This window comes from Notolabrus celidotus, chromosome 15 (assembly GCF_009762535.1).
Source record: "Notolabrus celidotus isolate fNotCel1 chromosome 15, fNotCel1.pri, whole genome shotgun sequence".
Lineage (NCBI taxonomy): Eukaryota > Metazoa > Chordata > Actinopteri > Labriformes > Labridae > Notolabrus > Notolabrus celidotus.
Genome location: NC_048286.1, coordinates 15,023,321 through 15,029,675, shown reverse-complemented (window position 1 = coordinate 15,029,675; position 6,355 = coordinate 15,023,321). Strand labels below are relative to the sequence as shown.

At 40.0% G+C, this 6,355-nt stretch overlaps 1 long non-coding RNA gene across 1 annotated transcript; it reads right to left on the bottom strand.

Moving 5' to 3' along the window:
• Positions 1 to 5,746: 5,746 nt before the first annotated feature.
• Positions 5,747 to 6,355, bottom strand: LOC117827271. The gene is made up of 2 exons (XR_004634179.1): positions 6,308 to 6,355; positions 5,747 to 5,938 (listed from the first exon to the last, which is right to left on the bottom strand). It is a non-coding gene; the product is annotated as an uncharacterized LOC117827271 (long non-coding RNA).

The following is a 6,355-nucleotide window of genomic DNA, read 5'->3' as shown; positions in this document are numbered from 1 at the left end:
TTTGAAGTTATGCGTTAGTGCTGGTGCTCTGAAATTCTCCCTGCTAGAAACAGCACAGAGCTTCTCCTCTATTGAACACTGTTGGAGCAGCAGAAGAGAAGGTAATGTTGCACTTGATTAAGTGGAGGGTTGATTCATTAAGAAAACAGGGCATGCATGAAGAAGTTTAAAGTATGGCAAGAAAAAAGTGGTCCAGGTCACCTTGCAAGAGTCACACTCACGTATACCATTTCAAAGAATGCCTCTGCAGATCCACCCCCCCCCCTTTTTTTATTCCTCGATAAGGTGATTCATGCTTACTGTGAGGGGTGAAAATATTGACCACAGCAGTGCACACACCGAGAGAAACACAGTCAGTGTCTTTTTCCACTGCAGTGTTTCAGAGATGGCAGAGATTATGGGAGGATAACACTGCACAACATGGCCGCCCCAAACCAGATCAAAGCAAAGACAATCAAAGCCAGAGTGAAAGCTACAGCAGTAAGCTCTTTTAAATGTCTGCTTCTCTCCCCACTCGCCCGCTCGCCCGCCCCAACCCGAGCAAGAGAGTTACCCTCAACTCAACTGTTTCCATCCCCAGTCTTCCACTTCTGGGACCGATATAAGCCTCCTCTCTGCATGACTACTGGACAGTGAGTCGTCTGGACATAAATCCTTCAAAGCAATGCAAACAGAGCAGTCAATGACCTATGATAATATTAAACCTGAGCCTGCGTGCTGTAAAGCCGATGTAATGCCAGCACTGATAAGACATGACACTGGTCATAATCATTTATGGTTCTGGGTTTGGGCTGTAGGAGATCGTCATGACAAACGGCATGTCATGACTCATGTATGGTTTTACATGAAAGGGTGTAACCACAGGGTGCTCACACTGCCCGGTCATAGCAAACGCAGAGTTTCTGACCCACTTTCTCACATAGGTTTATAATGCAGCCTGTGGAAACAAATGACTCTTCACCATGCATCTGAGAAGTCAAGCCTCCTTGACTTCTCAGCCTCTGACCCTCTGACCCCTTTAACATGCAGCCATATGTTTTTAGATTGATGAATGCATTTTTTCTACCTCCCAGACAGCCCTCCGTTTCAGTTCATGTCAGCACGGTATGAAAATCAACATCAGAGACGTGCTTGAAAAGGGCAATCCATCATAACAGACATTTAGTCATCATTATTCTAAGTCGAGGTTATGTTGATGGTTGCATGGTAATGCACATGAAAGACTGGGATTGTTATTGAAAATATTTTGCGGTGCTGACGAGAAAATCCAGCAGCTGCAAAACTGCAAATTTCTATTTTTTCATCAAGAATTAGAATAACATTAAACATTGTTTTAATACTGTCTTTAATGGCTCTAACTCTTTAGATCATAGCTTATTAAAGATTCCAGTTCATTATTTTTGTTTTTCCTGTACACATCAGTGTTGTTTGGTTGAGTCTCACTGCTCTCATCAAATGTCAGTATAAACTAATAACACTTACAAGACCTCAGACAATTGGCTGGGATTTGATGAAAGGCGCTGCGAGGAACGAGCGCTTGAGCAGAAGTTTGATAAATATTTCAGTTGGTTGTTTGTGGACAAAAGCAGAGTTAAAAGGTGACTGAATATTGAACTTAGATTCAACAGGTTCTGCCTGTGGTGCTCTGTGTCAGCTTATTTTGTAGGCAGAAAACGAATAACAACATGAGTAGATACACTATAATTAAGGATGGATTTCTGTTGGAGTATCTTTGTGCTCCAGAGGTCATAAATCACCCAGTGCAGCTTTAAAAGTATTTTCCTCGATTGGTGCCTTCTGTATTGACACCCTTTTATCAAAGCAGTTGTATTTTAAGCATGCAAAGTATTCTTATTCTCAAGATCAATTCAGAAATGTCTTAATGCACATGACTTGTATAATACATTCTAAAAAAATTTTATCAGATAAAACACATTACTTTGCATCCTATTAACCCTGTTAGGTCACGTTGTCCACTGTGTTTGAGTTCCTAAATGTCAGTTTCAGGTCCACATACACAGGAGATATGTATATTTGAAATGCCGTGAAAAGCAGTATTTTAATCACAAATTCCTGCCAACACTTGAATGCACCACCTGGTATATTTCTGAGGCAATCCATAGTTTCATTTATATTACCATGCAAGGTTACTGTTGACTCAATAGTTCATAAAAAATGTCTATTAACTATGAACTACTATTGATTATCTATCCAAAGCTGGTTTCACATCTCTGCAAGTTCATTTTCAAGCTGAACTGACATTAAACAGTGGCTTACCAGAAGGCTTGAAAAAACATCAATATAAAATGCTGCATTGGGAAATGCTTGGAAGAAGTGTAGAATATACACAATTTATAGTAATTGGGCAAAGTGGAAAAGCATAGGTACAAGCCTGTGGAGATTTCCACAGATTCTGCCTGTGACTCTGCCGTCTCAGATATTTGATTCTGCCTCAGGGACAGAGGTGACGGGTTGACAGCAGCACCTCCCGGGGACAGGTTTACTTCAGGGAGCAGGGATCAAATGGTTTCACCTGGACCTGCAGCGGTAGGGGACGAACCCGTATCAATTAAGAGCATCATAATGATTACGAGTGAGATCAAACACCCGACCTGGCACTGCTTGTCAATTCCACAGACAGCAGCTTTTGGAGTGCTGGTGTATGTGTGAGAGCAGAGATGAGCAGGCTGAGGGGGGAAACTCTCATTTTGATGATGTTTCATCAATCTGTTTGAAGTCCTTTTTTTATTTGAGTCCTTTTTTTCCTGTATGGCTGCACTCTTGCTTGGTTTGCAAATCCCTTTCAGTATTGGTGACTCATACGAATGTTATGATGCCCTCTCTGTCCTTGTACCTGAGACAAGCTTGCTGACAGCTGGGTATGGTGTTACGAAAAATCCTGTGTTATAAATGTACAATATAAACAAGCTGAGCTGCAGGTCAAGTGGTTTGTTGGCTGGTTTGTGGAGAAAAGTGAAGAGATAGCTTATATTAAATATGTGAACAACCTATGGATGTTATCAGGTTAATCTTGTGAGTGCTTTTGACTTAACTTTAAAACTGTGTTTAATCTCAGCAGTACACGATCCAGTCAGCCAGCTGCTGCTTATTTTTTATCTTTAGCATCGCCTGTGTTTTATTTTTATTGGTCTGGTCAACTGTTTCTTTGTTTATGACAGCTCAGTTTAAAACTTCTGTTCTCCCCCTCCTTTAGGAGACTTTTTGGCATCAGCACAGCGGACTGTGGTTGTGTGTTTCAAGCAAATAAAACGACTTCTGCATCTGCTGTAAATATTTAGCCACTGCAAACCTGCAGTTCATGCACTGTGTCAGAATTAATACAACATGACTGTGTCTGGACTTAAACTCCTTTCACATTAATACAGTTTTCAAACAGCCTTAAATTTTGTCATGGACTTGGGAGACAGTTTTGGCCGCAGGTACCAGTGTTCAGCAGGGAACTGGGTTGTTAAATTACTTGAAATAAGAGCTGAGAAATCTGAACGGGCTTCTCACACATACTTTTAAAACATTGTCGATTCCAACAGTTCTTTGCTGATATTTTAGTATTCATCTTGACTCCAACTTTCCCTATACGCCTGGAATGTGGGAGTGGTGATCTTCACTCGTCTCAGTTTTTTTAACCTCCCCTGATAGCTTCCTATGTTCTCTGTCGCCCATGTCTGCCTGCTACTGCTGTAATTAAGACTAAGAATGATCAGACCTGAAAGGCTCATAAAGCATGGCCACATTCAGAATTCAGAATGCCAGCGGCCAGCTCTGTTACAGACTTAATTCATATTCCCTTTGTTCGTCTCCAATCTTACAGAGGACTGGAGGCAGCTGAAGGACTAGTGGGTCTAGTGACAATATAACAGGTATTAAATAGACCATTTCCAGTGTCACCATGTGGTAACTGGAGGCTTCAAAGCGCCAACAATTTGCTATGAAATTAAACCAGGGATCAGTCTGGCCCACAGGATACTGTATATCTCCAGTACTGCAATATGAAGTGTTATGATGCCAACATTTAGCATGCCCACAACAGAGACCCCTCAACAACATTATTTTCTTGAAGATATTAGCCCACTGTGGAAATCATGTGAAAGAGTTATGCTCCCTTGTACTGTGTATAAATCATGATGTGTTTCCCGAGCATGTGGTGCCAGCTGGAGTGTGCTACATCATCCGTTTTGCTTCCTTTTGGGGGGGCTGTTTCAACTCTATTTCTGTAAACATGGCAGGAATTATGCCACCTAACCTCACAAATAAACTGATTTTGTTTGTGAAGCCTGTTTGGTATTCTAGTCATTCCCAGCTGAACCATCTGGTGGCGGTCTTTGCTCTCTCCCTGTGGAACATTACTCTTAGTGATCTTGTTGTCCTATCACTTGCTACCTCATTAAAATGAGTGATGATAATAAATCCCACAGGCCACATGCAATGAAATCATATTGATCTGCAGGCACACACATGCATATATGCATACTTATCAATCGACAAACAAGCCCCTGAAGAAGCAGAGGAAATACTACCATTAAAATATTTCATTTCACATTCCTTTTCACAGACCAACACCTCTGTAGGTGCTCAGTGTATGCACACTACAGACACATATTGAAGGTTTTCAGAACAAGAATGTTTAATCAGCCAAGGTCACTGTGTGTTGCTGTGTGCGGTTGTTGAAGGAGCTTGTGGGAGAAAGGAGGGAACATCTCTCATCTGTATTCTCTTCACATGGTTTGGGTTATAGTAGGATCATGCAGATATAGGATTTTTTCTCCCAGAATTAAAACACAGATGTCATACTAACAGACGCACACATCCAAAAAACACAGTTCAATGTTATTTACAGCTCTGCAGTCAGCATGTCGTGATGCCACACAGGCAGCAATCACTCACAGGGAACAATGCGAAAAAATAGTCCTCGATTTGAACTTGTTGACGATAATCCACTCCCACCCATGAGCTCAAATTTATCTTGCCTCCCCACCTCTGCTCATGCACATTTGAAACATTAAATTGTTTAACTGAAAAAAAGAAGAAAGAGCTGTTCTCTTGATTGTAATCTCACTGAGGCCTCTGGATAATAGGTTGCATATCTAAAGCATTGAAAACAGATACTTTTACTGCATAAATACAGAAGGTTTCATTTCTTTAATACATCCTGTGCATTAAAGATCATACAATCCTTAACACTGAATGGACAGAGAACACACAGTCTGCTTCATGTGAATCTTTTATGTAGTGTTTGATGTGAAAAGGGTGAATCATAAAAGCAGTTAATCAATAATTTCACACTGAAGTGAAAAATGAACCATATAGAAACACACATGCAGAGATGAGATGGCAGGTTGAATATCAGAAGCTTTCCTCTCTGAGACTTTTTAATGCATTTCTCTTCATTTCATGGAGTTATGATATATTCATGTTTGCAGAGCACCGCTGAACCCACAGATAAATTTGACAATGTGACATGTTCATACATTTTGTTGTGTGGCAGAAAATCCCAGTTCCATCCTGAAGTGGCAAATGACTACAGATACCAAGCTGCAGAGAGCATTTCTGCTGTTTTACATAGAGAACAGGGGCTTTGATGTCCCCCGATGAATTGTGCTGCAATAACTGTGTCCCCACAGAGGGAATAATATTGACATGTCGCAGGTACAAGACAATATGACAACTGTGTTTCATGCAATATTTGATTATGCTAATGTACCCAACAGATATAAACAAGGAATTAATATAGAGGCCGAGAAGAAGTTTAATAAGCCTGTTGTTAAACTCTTAGATCATCTGGAAAGTAGATTAAGTATTCTTGGGATTTCTACTTTACGTGAGAGAACAAATATTCTGACTTTTCACCTGCAAGTACCTCAACTTCTCACAGAGCTCCCGATGGGATAGTAGATAGTCCTATAAAAGCAGAGAGCATCACCTGCATGAGCAGTAAAGTTGAGAAGAAGGGTTAAATGTTTAAGGATGGCTGGTTAACTGGTAACAAACAGAAAGATGTAGTGCCTTTGTTACTTTAACTTTAAATTAAAAGAGCCTAAATAATAAAGGCACAAAATGCTAATACTCCAAGGTGCATTTAGTTAGCTCTGGCAGGCATCAGGTAAATACACAGTTTCATACAATCTAAAAAGAAAAATATTCTTTACATTTATTTTAAATCCTAACTACCTCTGTTTAGGTGAATAGACATTTTTGTTGTTTATTAAAATTCATTAATCTTGTCCAAATACAATTATTAATAGTGTTATTATCACTGTTAATTTAATTTTTAATTATATTTCTCTCTTACCACTCTTCTTTCCATCTCTCTTCCTCTGTTTGTGTATTTTTTTATTTC